The following is a 14,798-nucleotide window of genomic DNA, read 5'->3' on the forward strand; positions in this document are numbered from 1 at the left end:
TGCAGCCACACTAGCAGCTCTGTGAGGCTGTACAGCAGTGCTTTGAACTAAATGCTAAAGTCCGCATGCTAACATGCTTCTGTTTAGCAAGTGTAATGTTTACCATGTTCACCATCTTAGTTTAGCATGTTAGCATTCTGACTTTTGCTAATTAGTACTAAACACAAAGTATAGCTGAGTCTGTCGGGAATTACATTAATTTTACAAGTAAGTGGTCAGTATTGGATGAATTATGGAGGGACATGGATGTCTGTGCCAATCTTCATGGCAATCTGTTCAGTAGCTGTTGAGACATTTCACTCTAAACCACAAATGTCAACCATATGGTGGCACTTCAGAGGAAAAGGTGATGCCCTGACAGTCATTAGCCGTGTTTCCATTAACCTATTTTTATGCGCATCTTGAGGTATCGCATTAATTAATGGAAATAATTAAATAAAATAATTAATGGAAACACCAAAATTCAAAAAAAACTTCCTCAGTTTCGCAAAAAAGGTTTTACGCTTGCTTGAGATGGATTTTGGAAATGTCAAATAAGAGTTTATGTGCAAAATGCATAATGGAAATGCATTTGTCAAATAAATAATGACGTAGCGAACATTTAACTCACATGACTGATCAGCTGTTTCTGCTCTTGGCATCTTCCGACATCTCCAGATAGCATGAAGCATGGCCAATACTAGCTGACATGAAAGAACAATGTCTTGTCCAATTGAAACAAATTCCCGAAGACCTCTCTCCATTTTCTCACGTCAAGGCTATATAACTATTTGTTATGTTTCTGGTTGACAACCTCTACCTCTTCTACTCTGTTTACTGGCAGATTATTTAAGCCTATACCATGAAACGGAAAATGGAAATGCACCTAATTCGCATTTTCCTTTTTGCGACACAATAGGTGAAGAGAGTAGTTAACTGTATTATATTGGTACATTAAAAGATATGGTGTGCTGTGCTATTGCTTTTTTCTTTTTGAAGGAGGAGAGAGTAGCATTGGTGCCACATTTTTAGTGGTATTGTCATCACTCTCTTTATTGATATGCACCTTTGGTTTTATTTGAGGTTCATAACAGTACATTGTACTAAGCAGTTGTTGGTTCATTAGTTTGTTATTCACATGCACTAAAATTCACCAGAATGCAGTAAATCAAGTCTTTGTGACTAAAATTTTCCTAGTGGAGGAGCCCCGGACCCCCTGCTTAAAAAGTGGCCTGACTGGGGCTATATTTTGCGCTATATATTTCCTGGCCTGAATGATTTTCCCAGTCCGGCCCTGAATGTGAATCAAGTTTTATTTGTTTAATGTTAAAAACAATTCTGATGTCTTGAATTCGACAGCAAAATTAACATCAGCTAGCTGAAACGTGAGTCGCTAACTACAATAAATTTCTTAAAGGCACTACAAACAATCATCTGTTAGCTTATGATAGCTTGCTGCAAAAAGAACTGTTAGCCAAGTTGTTTGACAATGATAATTTATTCTAGTCAGCACATTAATTAAACTTCAAAAAATGATAAACACATGTTGATATGATCTTTGTCTGTCAGCTACATTAAATCAGCAGTAGCCTACTGTCTTAAGTGTAAATGCTAGTTTAATACTCGTTTTACCAATTTAATTAAGTTTAAATAATCTTAATTAAACTGTACTGACTGCCTGTTTTACCAATTTAATTAAGTTTAAATAATCTTAATTAAACTGTACTGACTGCCTGTTTACCTCACAATATCTGTTATCAGCCAGTCTCTTCATTTTGATATTGTTTTGTAATGTTGGATGAAATATTTAGCATTTTTAATAGTCAGTTATTATGTAGGCCTATTCTTCAGACCTATGCCACATGTTACCATTTGTTAGATCCTGTCATTTGCTGTATGTAGCTTATATGAAGTGATTTCATGGACACAGACTAAGCTCAAACCAGGACAGAAGATTCAAAATGTCCTTTGGTCCAGTACTAGGCTTAGTCCTAATTTATGTCTGTGAAGTTTCACAGTTTCATATTACAGTCAATTGGGAAGAGTCATGGTGTCGTACTATACAAGAAAGAATTCATGGCACTGTCCTTGCGCGAGGAAAAAAGAGATCGTGCCTACACAAATATATATATATATATGTGCATATAGATTTGAAATGGCACTTATTTCAGACACACTGTGAACTGCTCAGGAAAGTCTGGAGCACTAAGGTGGAATACTTGAGTACAGCTACAACAGTGGACAAAGACAGTAATGATGAGGCTGATCAGGTTGACATACTATATCCACCAAAAGATGAAAGGCATGGTCCATCAGTGGAAAAAGAATACCCAAGGCATCTCATTCCAGAGGATGATGTGCCTGCACTGCCCAGGCAACGTACCCAAGTGACCCAGTCCTTATTACAAATAAGGTCAAAATCCTCACCAACTCACGTATTGTTCTGTTCGAGGTAGGTCAGTGATGTTGATCTATCGATATCTTATTGCAATCTGCTGTGGTAGAATTACTGTAATGTGATTCTTCTTGAATCTTTGGATCTCAAGATGTCTCTACCTAATGTAAATCTTGCCATCAATGAGGAACACACTACCAGTGCCAAGAGTGGAAAGACGACCTACATAATTTTAATGACCGGATACTCCTTGATCTCCCTTTATGCCTAACCACAAGGAACATGCTACTGTTGAAGTATAATCTGTTAAAGAATCATTTTTACTGTGTAAATGTCCAAATGCACAACTGAATTATTACAGTACATTTGGTTTTTCATTATTATGTTTCTTTCTTAGGCTCATACTGCAGTGAGCAGAGTGGTATTTTGAATTGACTACAAGGGTACAGTTCCCCTCAGCTGATAGAGTTCTCCATGGGTATCTTCACTTCGAAGCACTAACAAAACATGACTACCATTATTCTTGAGTGACCTGTGGTGATCATCTACCATTGGTCGTGGTGCTCTTGTCCTGTCATGTTCTTAATTTTTTTTTAACTGTATGGCAGGAGGGTCATAATGTATCAAGATCAAGAACTTCTTTTACTTGATGGTTTAGCTTTTTTAAACATTAACCAACATGTATCATTGATAGTCTTCATTGTGTTTTTCTACTTTAGTTTCAGCAGAGGCAATGCCCCCGACAGTGGCCCTGAGCTATTCAGCGACAATTAAGCCCTGGGAAAGAGACTGGAATCCTATCTGGGACCACCTGGTAGGCTAATTAATATAAATATTAATTCTTTGTCATAGCACACACTATTATCTGACTAATAGCTGTTATTTGCAGCTCATTTACGTGCTGGACACGGGGCGGCCTAGGGCGGAAATTATTGTGAAAGAAGGGCCCACATGTCTCATGTGGGAAGAATTTTGGAGGGTGGAGTTGCTGAGAATCATGGATTGTCATGTGAGTGGTGGGAAGTTAGTAAACATGAGGAAGGGAAAAGCCATGTTTGGATTTGCTTTTATGCTCGTTCACTGATGAGCTTTGAATGTTTCTTGCAGATTAGGAATGCCTGTATGAAATTGATTTAAGAAGCAGCTCAGCAACATGCATGTAACATGTATATAAAAGACTTAAGCCTAAATTAAACAGAACACAGATGCTATTGTATTCTGTTACATTTTTGTCTACTTTCAAAGTTGTTTTTTCCATATGGCAAAGACACTTATATAGAGTACATGTACGTCATTCCTACATGGAAGTATACACAAAGCAATGGTTGCCAACTTTCCAGTGAGTGTATACAAAATAACAAAATATTCAAAAGGTACTAGCCAAAACATGTTGGTCTAACAATAAAGTTGATATACTACAAGTTTTGCTGGAGTTTTGACCTCTTAAGACTTCTTTCCCTTCTCCGTGCACCTTGGAAGTAGGTGAAGTTGTGCCATAAACCCCTACTCTGCATCAGAAGTCCTCATCCCAGGTGCCTGTCTACCACGACAGTGAGGAACAACAGGACATCATTTTTGCCTATCTGAAGGTAGTACTGCATTGAACATCAACACAATTGAGCTTCACAGAAGTGCAGTTCATCTGTGGTGGTAGAGGAAAGCCTAACTATGTAATGCATTTGTGCATTTTCTTGCTCCTGCATTTTCAGTGCCTAAGTGCCTGACCAGCATGCCTAACATGGTCCTACTTGTGTACGGAACAGCGTATAATGGCTTGCTGTTCTGTACTGGTATAATGGTATATTTAAATTATGTTGTTTAAAGATTAACTATTTTCTTTTGGTAGGCCATCATATATGGCCTGGCTGTGCTGCAGAATTTGTACTTGCAGGAGGCTGTGCAGGTCTTCCTCTCTGGTCCAGTCATCACAAGTAAGAGTAGAGAATGTAATATTTTTTACAAAATGCCATAAAATCTTTATCAACTATTTACTAATGTTAGTTAATGCCTTATCCAAGAAGTAGTAATGTTAATTAATGTACCCTTTTTTAAAAGTGTTACCAATATTTCTATTAACCCCGCAGTGATTATGTTGTGATTGTGTTGTGTGTTATGCTGAAGTGGAGGAATTTAATAGAGGGATAGACAAGCAATTGAGGATCCAGGGCACCTTTGTTCAGGTGTTGCCGCTGGTTAAAAAAGATCATTTTGTCCATAGTCCTTCCGTTCATTAGCAATGAAATGTTGCAGAGAGAACTGGTGAGACACGGACAATTAATGTCTCCAATAAAACTGATTCCTCTGGGCTGTAAATCTCTGCACCTAAAACATGTTGTTTCCTTCAGAAGGGAGGTCTTTTTGATCCTGAAGAACAACACAGAGTTCACTACGGGAAAATACATAGTTCACAACAGACTGAAGCTGAGCTTTAGGCTGCTGGTTCAGGTAATGCTGGTCTAGGTTCTGTTAGTAAAAGTTTTGGAGGTTATTGAATAGTCACACACTTATTAACCGTGACACAGTGGACACAGACTGAAACAAAGGAGGCAGAATGTTTTCTAGAGGAAGAAAGTGAGATGTTGGTAGACAAAGACTCTTCTAAAGACAGGGATAAGAAGAGGAAACCTGATGACGTGTGTCAGTCTTCTAATAAAGTGAAAAAAGTTTCTCTTCAGAAGAAGTGTCTGCATTCAGAAAAGAGTGAAGGTTGCTTGCTCACAGATGTGGGCTACTCTGAGTGTTAGGACGTTTCTGCAGGACACTAATGGACCTAGAAATGTTAAAGTTGACAAAGTGTTCCATGATTTACAACTATTCTTTGATTCAGTGAAGACTTTTCTGAGAAGTCCAAGTGGTTTTGGGGAGAAAGCTTTCACTGACCAGGAGACTTATTGTCTAAAAAAACTTGTTCAAAATGTCAAAAAGCAGTTAGGAGACAATGAATAAGTCTAGTAAACATTCCAATTTATTCCTACTTTGTTTTTGTTTTACAGCTTTTTTTCTTTACTGTGGGGGACATGGGTAGCTTAAATGGAGCAAGGGATAATGGCAAAAGGGCATCTCTTTTCAAGCTGTGTTCTCTTAAAAAGTTAGATGTGTTTTTTGTGCAAGAGACACACAGTGCTGCTGATAATGAGGCTGACTGGAGAAAAATCGCAAAACTGATAACAGTTATGTGGTTGGAAATCTTTTTTTCCAGGAATTTATTCCACAGTCTGTAGAACCTGAAGTCATTAAAGGCTGTCTTTTAAAAGTATGAGCAGTGTATGAAAATGTAAAAATGGTGTTTATTAATATTTATGCTCCAGTTGTGCGAGTGGAGGAATTAGTCTTTCTAGATGTTTTGAATGAGGTGATTGAGAAATGTAACAATAAAGAATATATATGCCCTCTCTGGCATGTTGTATTCTCTAGCAATTGAGCCTTTGTTAAACAAACTTAGATCTGACATTCAGGGTCTGACTATTCCAGGTTGTAATGCACCTTTAAAACTGTCAGCCTATGCAGATGATTTGGTCATGATTTGGTGGTGAACAGTCAGCAGAATACTGATATGTTGGTGAGGGATATTGTCCAGTTTGGCTTAATATCTTCAGCCAAAGTTAACTGGGACAAAAGTTAAGCTCTCAGTGTTGGAGGTTTACTGGAGAAGAAACTTAGTTTGCCTGGGGGGGGTTAATTTGGAAGACGGGGGGAAAAGTCTTCCAAATTGTATTTCTCCAGAGTCGTCCTTGTGTCTTGCCTCTCTCCAACCTTTAAAATATCTAGTGACTGCAAAGGCCATAGCATATGATTCCATATTTATTTTACCTGATAATGAGCTAATTATGCTGATTACACAAATTTCCCAACATCATTACGTCTACCTTTGTAATTTTGTTGTTGCTAGTAACGAAGATGCATCTGTCCCATGCTAAGAAACATGTGTTAGCACTAGCCCTGCTAGTAAGAAGAGGAAGGGGAGTACCATGGAAGAAGAAGCTGTGGGTGCATGAGACCCTCAGGTCCAGAGAGCAGTTTTGGGAATTGTTGAGGCTTGTGAAGGAGCTCTGTTTCCATAGCGACTGGTTCCAGGTCTACTTTCAGCTCAGCAGGAAGCAGTTTGACAGTCTGCTGGGGAAAGTTGGACCTAGGATCTCAAGGATCCAGACAAATTACCATGAGCCAGTTTCTCCAACAGAGCATCTGATAATTTGTCAGAGGTGAGTGATTTATAAATGATTATAAAATGGTGGCTATATGATAAACAGTATTTTAAATAAGCTGGATTGGAGGTTTTGCAGTTTTACTTTTACTGACAGCATTATCATTCATTTCAGATACCTGGCAACTGGTGACTCCCACACCACCATTACCTCCAGTTACTGGATGGGCATCTCCACTGTGCCAGATGTGGCCATTTTGGACAGCCTGGTGGATGAATTTCTGCCTGTATCAAAAGGTGCTGATTGGCAGGAGATCACCGTCAGCCCTCACAACACACCTAATCACAAACAGATAAAAACAACAAGTTAAAATTGAACAGTAAACAAGCATTGACTCGATTTCACAGTACCCTGTAGGTTACTTACAGACTGTCTGGGTCCAGCTGATGAGGAGCACTGAATGCTCAGCAAAGAGTCATGTAGCTGCACTGCCTCTGAGTCCCCTGTTCCTGTTCCTCAGTCCATGTGGTTCTGGTTCTGTGATGTGTGCAGAGGAGAAAAAACTGTCACACCAATGATGCAGATGACTAACACAATCGGTTGTTGTCTGAAAATAAACTGTTTGAAGGGTCATGGTGTACCACTTAAGTGCTGTGAGTGACAGAGAAAAAACAAAGCAACATACCAGGTACATGTCCAGAGATTTTTACGGTGTAGTCTTAGTGTCAGGGAAGTATTGCTGAAGTCCTCCTTCATTTCTGGCTGTTGTGGAACACTCTAGTTCACAAACAATAAGAAAGGTAAGGACAGCTGTCATACAGTAACACGTTGTATCTTTGCATATTCAAATTTAAATGTCACAGAAATCAGAGTCCAACATTTAACTCTTGAGTGTAATAGGAAAAAAAGGAAGAGCAGCATTTGAACATTTGCATTTTTTCACATTATCAGTATCACTGATAAGTATATCTATTTTTAGTATGCATAATTCATGAGCTGTAAAGTTGACCTACAACATGCTTGGGTCCAGCTCAAGATGACTGCACTGCTTCTGCGACAAGTGTGCAACTTCACCTCCTGTCATAGCCTTGTGAAAGGGAGAGAAAATGGTTACACTAGTGTTGCAGAAGACCAACATTTACAATATTCTTAAAAGGTAATTGCAACCTTCAAAAAGATAGAACTCACACAACTCACATCTTACAGATGAATGAATTTGCTTAACTGTGAAAACAAAGTAAACGTGTTGCTGGAAGCATTCCTAAATGTTTGTTACAGCTTATGATTCAAATTAAACAGTAAACAAGCATTAAGTTTATTTTAAAGTACCCTGTAGGCTACTTACAGACTGTCTGGGTCCAGCTGAAGAGGAGCATTGAACGCTCAGCAATGAGTCACGTAGCTGCACTGCCTCTGAGTCCTCTGTTCCTGGTTCTGTGATGTGTGGAGAAGAGAGAAAACAGTCATATACCAGGTACATGCTCGTAGATTTGCTAATTAATAAAAATGGTCTTGGAACAACATTAGCTTCAAAGTTTGATAATGCAGATTGGGCCACTAAACAAGCCATATGGCATTAATATGCCAAATTGGCTATATAAATCGTGTCATATGCCTAACCAGCAACAGCGCACTCTTTGGCTATGTGATGAGTCTGTAGTGGTTGTTAGTACGATCAAATGTAGCTGTTAGCTGCAGTGGGAGAGTTGTGCCTTGCTGCTTCCCTCTCAAAATACACAACATCATATGTCACCAGGTAGCAGACGCAGCAACAACCGCTCCCTTTCTGAAAGTACCTTAACTGTTGTCATTCAGTACTTCCACTGTCCAGCTCCAAAGCACCAATTAGAGATGATTTATTTGAGTTAATTGCTGACATCCTATTGAAAGCATAAATGAAAACATTCACAGATGCATTAGTTGTTAGTAATGACTCAGTAACTTGGCCTTGGGAGAAAACTACTGTGACTTATTGTCTAGGTTTAGAGAAATGTCTACATAATGTATATAACAGCTGGCGGTGAAATTTACTTTTTGCTTATTACAGAAATATGCATTAGGAGGCAATTACACAGGTGGAAGAATGCAGAAGCATAAACACTCAGTTGCCAGTTAGGCAAACCTAACAATAGAATAAAAATAATGCATTCAAATACAACACATAAATCCTACTTTCATGAAGATTAAACTGTTCAGATTTTTTGCTGTCTCAGAGAAGTGTTGATTCAACTTTATGGTCATTTTGCAGGCTTAAGTTACTGTTAACTGGGAATCTGCGTTGTTAAATCTTCGACATCTTCAGTACCTGCACATAGCTGCCCTATTGAGCGAACTGCTGCCGCTGTAGTTACAAGGACCCGGAACTGTACTATTTCTTTTGTGTAATGGCAGACTACAATCCAGAGCAACAGGTGCATGTAACGGAGTGTGCAACATCATAACTTCATGTAGAGTTTATTAGCTAGTTAATCGGTACATTTGAATTCATAGGCTACTGGGAAAAATAAAACATGTTCTGGTGGGTTTATTATTTTCACTAAATCAATGTTACCTTGCCTCTGTAAACAGTATTTTTTTGTGTCTCATGTCTTTTTTGTGCCTATATTTTCAGAATAGCACTTTCTAAAAGTTTTGGAAGACCTGCAGGCCCATACAGTAATGACAGACTGCCCACAATGGCCATAAAAGTAATTTGTGTGAAAGAGACGAAGAAAGTTAACTATTGGGACATTCAAAAAGACATTGCAAGGCCACTTACCATACATACAAACATAACTGCTGCAATTACAGATGGCAAAACGGTATTAAAATTCATTTTATTTCAAGATTTAGCAAAAGGGGTTGAGGAGGAAAAGAGTTATCTGATCAGAAATTACGGGAGAAGTAAATTTGGAACCCAAAACACCATGCTCAGCAAGAGAAACACTGCATTATACGCCTGTGCCCCAGTCGATGTGCCCAGCCACCTGGAGGAGGAGGCCAGGAGGCTCCTGGAACCACCATCATCACTGATAAAAATAAAGGACCTGCAGCAAGCGCCAAATAGTGGACCATTTCATTGCAACTGAAGGATGTGTGTTGTCTGTAAGTTTCTGGTGATTTTCTTACTTCCGCACTCGGTTTCAACCTCAGAATTTAAACCCTTGCATTCTGACTAAAACAGTTTGCACCGAATTTCCCGTCCCGTCTTATGATTGCAAAAAATCTGTCAAACTAGAACACAAAAACTAGCCCTTTCTACACTGACATTATGTCTATAAATTGATCATTTCCCATCTTACCTTCGCTTTAAATAATAATAGTCTATATTGGAATGAAATGAAGTGAGTATAACTTTTTATTATAATAACTATTATAACTTTTTATTATTTTCAATTTACATTATACCACAGAGAGATTGCTAACTCAATTTTGATGTATTTATGCCATTAAAAAAAAAAAAAAGTCCTTCCCCCGTCACACTTAGCTTGGACCGTTCGAAATGCATGAGGGTCAGGATGGTCTATTAGTGCCTATGAGAAGAGTCCACATGAAGAAGGAGGCAATTATTAAAATGATGGGGGGTTTTTTCCAAATATGAAGCTCAGTTTCCAGCATTCACAACAATAACTACTAACATTACAAAAAAGCTTCTGATATGGTTGGCTGCGTATGTGTTTGCTGACTTTGCTCCTGCCTCTCCTGGTCGACATCCTCCTCTCTGACACTGTGAAAGGAAAATTATGAGATTTCAGTCATCAGCTATAGTTATCAATGACTGTAAGAAAACAGCAGAGGCTGCACACGCAGAAGTTTAAATTTACTGAAATGGTGATAGACCATTAGTCTGGAAATATTTATTTTAAATGTTAATATAATATATTTTGATGACAGATGACACAGACTGAACTTTAAGAATGGTAGCCTACTACTACGAGCCATGATTACATTACGTTAGCCTAAACAAGTAGCATTTAGCCTTTAGTCATTGCGAATGTTCTATGTAAATATAGTTGGCTACACAGCAGTGCTAGCTGTCTCAAACAAACATAACGGTAATGTGTAATGTTATTTCAGGATAAGGATAACACTTTGGATAAATTGTTAATGTAACGTTAACATGAACTGAAACTCACTCACCTTGAATTTTTGGAATAAATTTGGATGTCTGTCTCTGAGGTCGCTAACCCCTGGGACACACTGGATGAGTGAGCAGCGCGTGTGCGTCACAGAACCTCTTGCTTTTCATTTTGGTGCCCATGTTAACAGGTTAGAGCGGCCACACTGACCGTGTGAGACGCGAGGCTGCTGCGTCGCTTCATCTAGAGATTCAAGGTCTCGCCTATTTTTACCGCGTGGCGCGTGTGGTTCTCAGCAGAAATAGACAGGGAACACGATAGAAAGATAGGGCTGCCAGTGGCAGAAGTGCCGCAGTAGACATGCTTCCAGTGTGGACGCTACAAGCCTGAGAGCCTGCTGAGGTTCACGCATCCGGTGTGTCCCAGGCATAAATTGGATGTGTTTCCTCCTTTTGTCTGAAAAGTTGCATAGCACCGTTTGCATACTGGTTTTTGCAATTTAATTATTAATCCCTGATCATCTGCATCGAATGCAAAGTACTTCCTTACACAATTCTTACTGTTTTTCTTTACAAGTAGAGATGGAGCTGTCACTGCAGCTTCACTTGTCGCCCTCTTCCACCTGTTGTTGCTCTTCTGTTCAGGTAGGTGTTCTTCTTCTTCCTTTGGCATTTAATGGCAGACTAGAACACTTGTAGGCGTATGTGCTACCCTCGTCAGTTCGGGAAGAGTTGCATCCCCAGTACCTACAGTACTGTAGAAAAACAAGTACCATCACGTTTTCAGAATTTGGCATCAACTTGGAACCAAAGCATTGGGTTTCGTGACATCTCTACTCTGAACAGCCTTCTACTAAAGAATAGTCTCTCTTTTTAAATCACTTGCAGCATCACATTTTTATAGAATTGCTTTTTTCACTGATTACTTGTTTTTACATTTTGGTGCAGCACTATGTTAAACTTTCTAATCTTTTATTATTGGTTTATATTTTGGAATTTTTGGCCTGCTATTCTATTCTGATGTTTCTATATATTTTAATGTCCTTTTTTTTCTTCTCATTTTACTACAAGAAGGAATGTGCTGAGGCCTAATCCTGGATCCCAACCAAAGAAGATGTTAAACTACCACCTCTCATGGGCCAGGAGAGTCATTGAGAATGCCTTTAGAATTATTGCTGCACAGCGGAGGATCCACCACCGGGTGATTGGAGTGAGGCCTGTGAATCTTTATGCCATTGTGAAAGCAACAGTGGCCCTTCACAACTCCCACTTGTGGAACTCCATGCCAGAAACTCCTGTCCCACTGGAAGAAGAGAACATCACTGCACTTCAACATGTGAGGAGAGCGGGCACGAACAACTCCACCCTAGAGGCCATAGCTGTACGAGAGGCCTTCAACAGCTTCTTCTCTGCCACTGGTAAAGTTCCTTGGCAGTACAACATAGCCTGATGTGCCCACCTGTCATCTCTGTGACCCACACCTGCTGCCTGAGTCTTAAAATCTTATCTAAAATGGTAATAATTTGAAGATGTTTTGTACATTTATAGTTGAAGATGGTAGAGGTTTAATACTTGCATCTGATGTATCACATTCATACTCCACTCCTAAGTGATTTGGATTGGCTTTATGACTGCCACTGCATAGGGTGTCCAAAACATTTCTCAACAGACTTTGTAGTTCTTTGTAGATGAAACAAAACACAAAACATGAACTTATAGTTCTGTTAATAAAGAACTAGTTTGCTTGGATGATGTTTGTCCTATCCTTTATGTGTAAAGGAACATCTAAGGTGAGCTTTCAGAGTTAGGGAAATAGAAGTGTGTGTTTGTGTGTGTGCATATGTTTTTTAAGATGCATTAAAGCTGAGTCAAGGAAGTGATAGATATGTGTATATTTATCAGGATTTTTTTCTCAGGAAAACTCAGTCCTGTATAAAGCTGTCATGAACTCTATTTTTACTTCACTCCTCTTTTCATGTGACAGGTTTCTGAGGTGTGGGGCTAGACTCATAAGAAAGAGCTCCTCCTCATCGCAGACTGGTTGAGCACTTTCATCACCTGACTCAAACACATCATTCTGTCCTTGTCTTTTCTTTTTTGTCTTGCGTGAACTCTGGGTAACCCATGGAGTGCAGGATACTTCAGGGACATGGGACACTGGGGTAGATGGTGGCCCCCAGGATATATCAAGGGCCAGAGATACAGGGTCAGGCAGGGTCTCAGAAGAATCGTCAGTGGCCAGAAGTGCAGGGGTAGACAGGGAGGGTAAAAGGGTAAAGGTTTCTGAGTCAGAGTACCAGGTGAAGATGACTGAGCAGCCAGGGGTGCTGAGGAAACCTGGGAACTAGAGGGTCTCTCTTCTAGGGACATGTTGGAGGAAGTGGCCCTGTCTCTGACATGAGGCTCCAGAAAGCTCACGATGGAGAAATACTTCCATGTCGTCTTCTGTTCTGCCCCTGCACCACTCTTCTTCTCTCTCATGGTCTTTCTCTCCTTAATATATCTGTCCTTGAGATTTTTCCATCACCTTTTACACTCAAACTATAAATAAATGGAAAAATGTGAAAACTTTTCTGTAATAAAATATATTGTATGAAAATTATACCCCTTTACCTCATTACTTTGGCTATAGGTAACAACTAGGCCTACTAAACCAATTCTCAATAAGAAACTAATAGATTTGTCAAGCTTTTGAGGGGGAACACTCGGTAAACCATATAACAAACCTAAGCTATGTTTAACATATAGACTACACTACACATTTTGCCTACCTACAAGTTACTGACTGTTAAATCACACCTGATATGTCTACTTGGTTGGAAACATATTTCCAAGATAGGGCTTTCCTCCTGAGGTCCGAAACAAATGCAAACTTGTGTTGTATAATTCAGGAAATTCAGACAACACAGTATCAGCTTTTCCTCCATTTTGCCTTCAATGCCTAGCTGGCTGCCTCTTTTCTATTGGCCATGTGGGTATTTGTCACAGCGTGCAGCTGTTGTTCAATTACGTTGAACTTCGCAAACAAGCTTGCTGAGTGGCGCACATGCTTTGCTCAACGCAGCATGGGTTTCAGAGTGCAGTGGTGCCATTGTAGTGTTGTGTCTGAAAGGGCCTTTAGACAGAAAGTAGTATTTGGATGGAATACTGCCTTAGTTGCACTTTTGCTGTAAACCAATGTGCTATGTGGCACAGTCGCAGAAAACTAGGATCTGGGAAATGCAGTCCTGAAACTGCAGCCTCCTCTATTGCAGGAACATAATATAGGTTTCTTCTGCTACATCACTCTGAGTTGCTTTTTAATTCTGTGTGGATTCTTATTGACTGTGTTTATAGGTCACCTTCGTGACTATAATAACAAACAGCTGACAGTTTGTATCTTGGACATTGCCTTTCTGACAAAGAGTGAAAAATGAGGTCCGATGCTCTAAAAGGTGCCTCAGCCTCAAACAGGCCTTGAATGATGAAAGTCTTGGCTTGCTGCATTGCGTCACAGATTTGTCACTTCCTCCCTGCTCTATCCTGAACTCCTACCAAATCTCCTTCACACCAAAGACTGCACCTCACTCAGCTGTGATGGATATAGCTGTCTGAAGGACTGCTTGGCTAACTAACTGACTGGGTGACTGAATGACTGGGTGATTGATTTTTGTGTATAAACCTGTACTAAGTGTGCAAGTCAGCTAGAAAACCCATGCCTGAGTATACTAGGTATCTATGTATGTATGTATACTGTTGACAGCTGATGGATATTTGTAAGAGATGAAACACCTCCAAGTGATCAGGTGTTGATCAGCTAAACCCTGAACTATAAATTTGCTGCATTTGGTATTACTACTGAAATTGTATTTCTGAAAAAAAGGTATAGCGTTGAAACAAACTTCTGTGGGATTTTTGTGTTTCATTAGGATGTTACAAAGTGATGGGTGCTGTGATGAGACTTGTATAAGAGTATAAGAGTTAAAGAAATAGTTTGTTTTGAGTTAGATGAGAAAGATCAATACCACTACATTACCATACACTAAATACAAAGCTACAGCCAGCACTAAATATTAAGCTACAGCTAGCAGGTGATTAGCTTAGCCTAGCTTAAAGACTGGAAGCAGTCGGAAACAGCTAGCCTGTCTTTGTAAAGGGAAATGGGAGCAACTTGCTGGAGCTACTTCTTGGCAGAAAACAGTGACTTCCTGGGGTCTTGTCTTCACTATGTAGACGGGAAACC

At 39.5% G+C, this 14,798-nt stretch overlaps 1 long non-coding RNA gene across 4 annotated transcripts in view; it reads right to left on the bottom strand.

The window, feature by feature from the left end:
- Positions 1–10,721, bottom strand: part of LOC137199936 (uncharacterized) — a 44,558-nt gene extending 33,837 nt beyond the window's left edge. Inside the window, exons 1-6 of one of the 4 annotated variants that reach the window (XR_010931878.1) lie at positions 10,639–10,721; positions 7,865–10,225; positions 7,533–7,606; positions 7,205–7,296; positions 6,946–7,056; positions 6,342–6,857 (exon numbers count right to left, since the gene is read on the bottom strand). This is a non-coding gene — a long non-coding RNA (uncharacterized lncRNA). Of the gene's footprint in view, positions 1–6,341; positions 6,858–6,945; positions 7,057–7,204; positions 7,297–7,532; positions 7,607–7,864; positions 10,226–10,638 lie in introns of those variants that run through there. The other 3 variants (XR_010931877.1, XR_010931879.1, XR_010931880.1) reach the window with 3 other exon arrangements.
- Between the last annotated feature and the right edge of the window lie 4,077 nt (positions 10,722–14,798).

The sequence above is a fragment of the Thunnus thynnus genome, chromosome 16, assembly GCF_963924715.1.
Source record: "Thunnus thynnus chromosome 16, fThuThy2.1, whole genome shotgun sequence".
NCBI classification, from domain to species: Eukaryota; Metazoa; Chordata; class Actinopteri; order Scombriformes; family Scombridae; genus Thunnus; species Thunnus thynnus.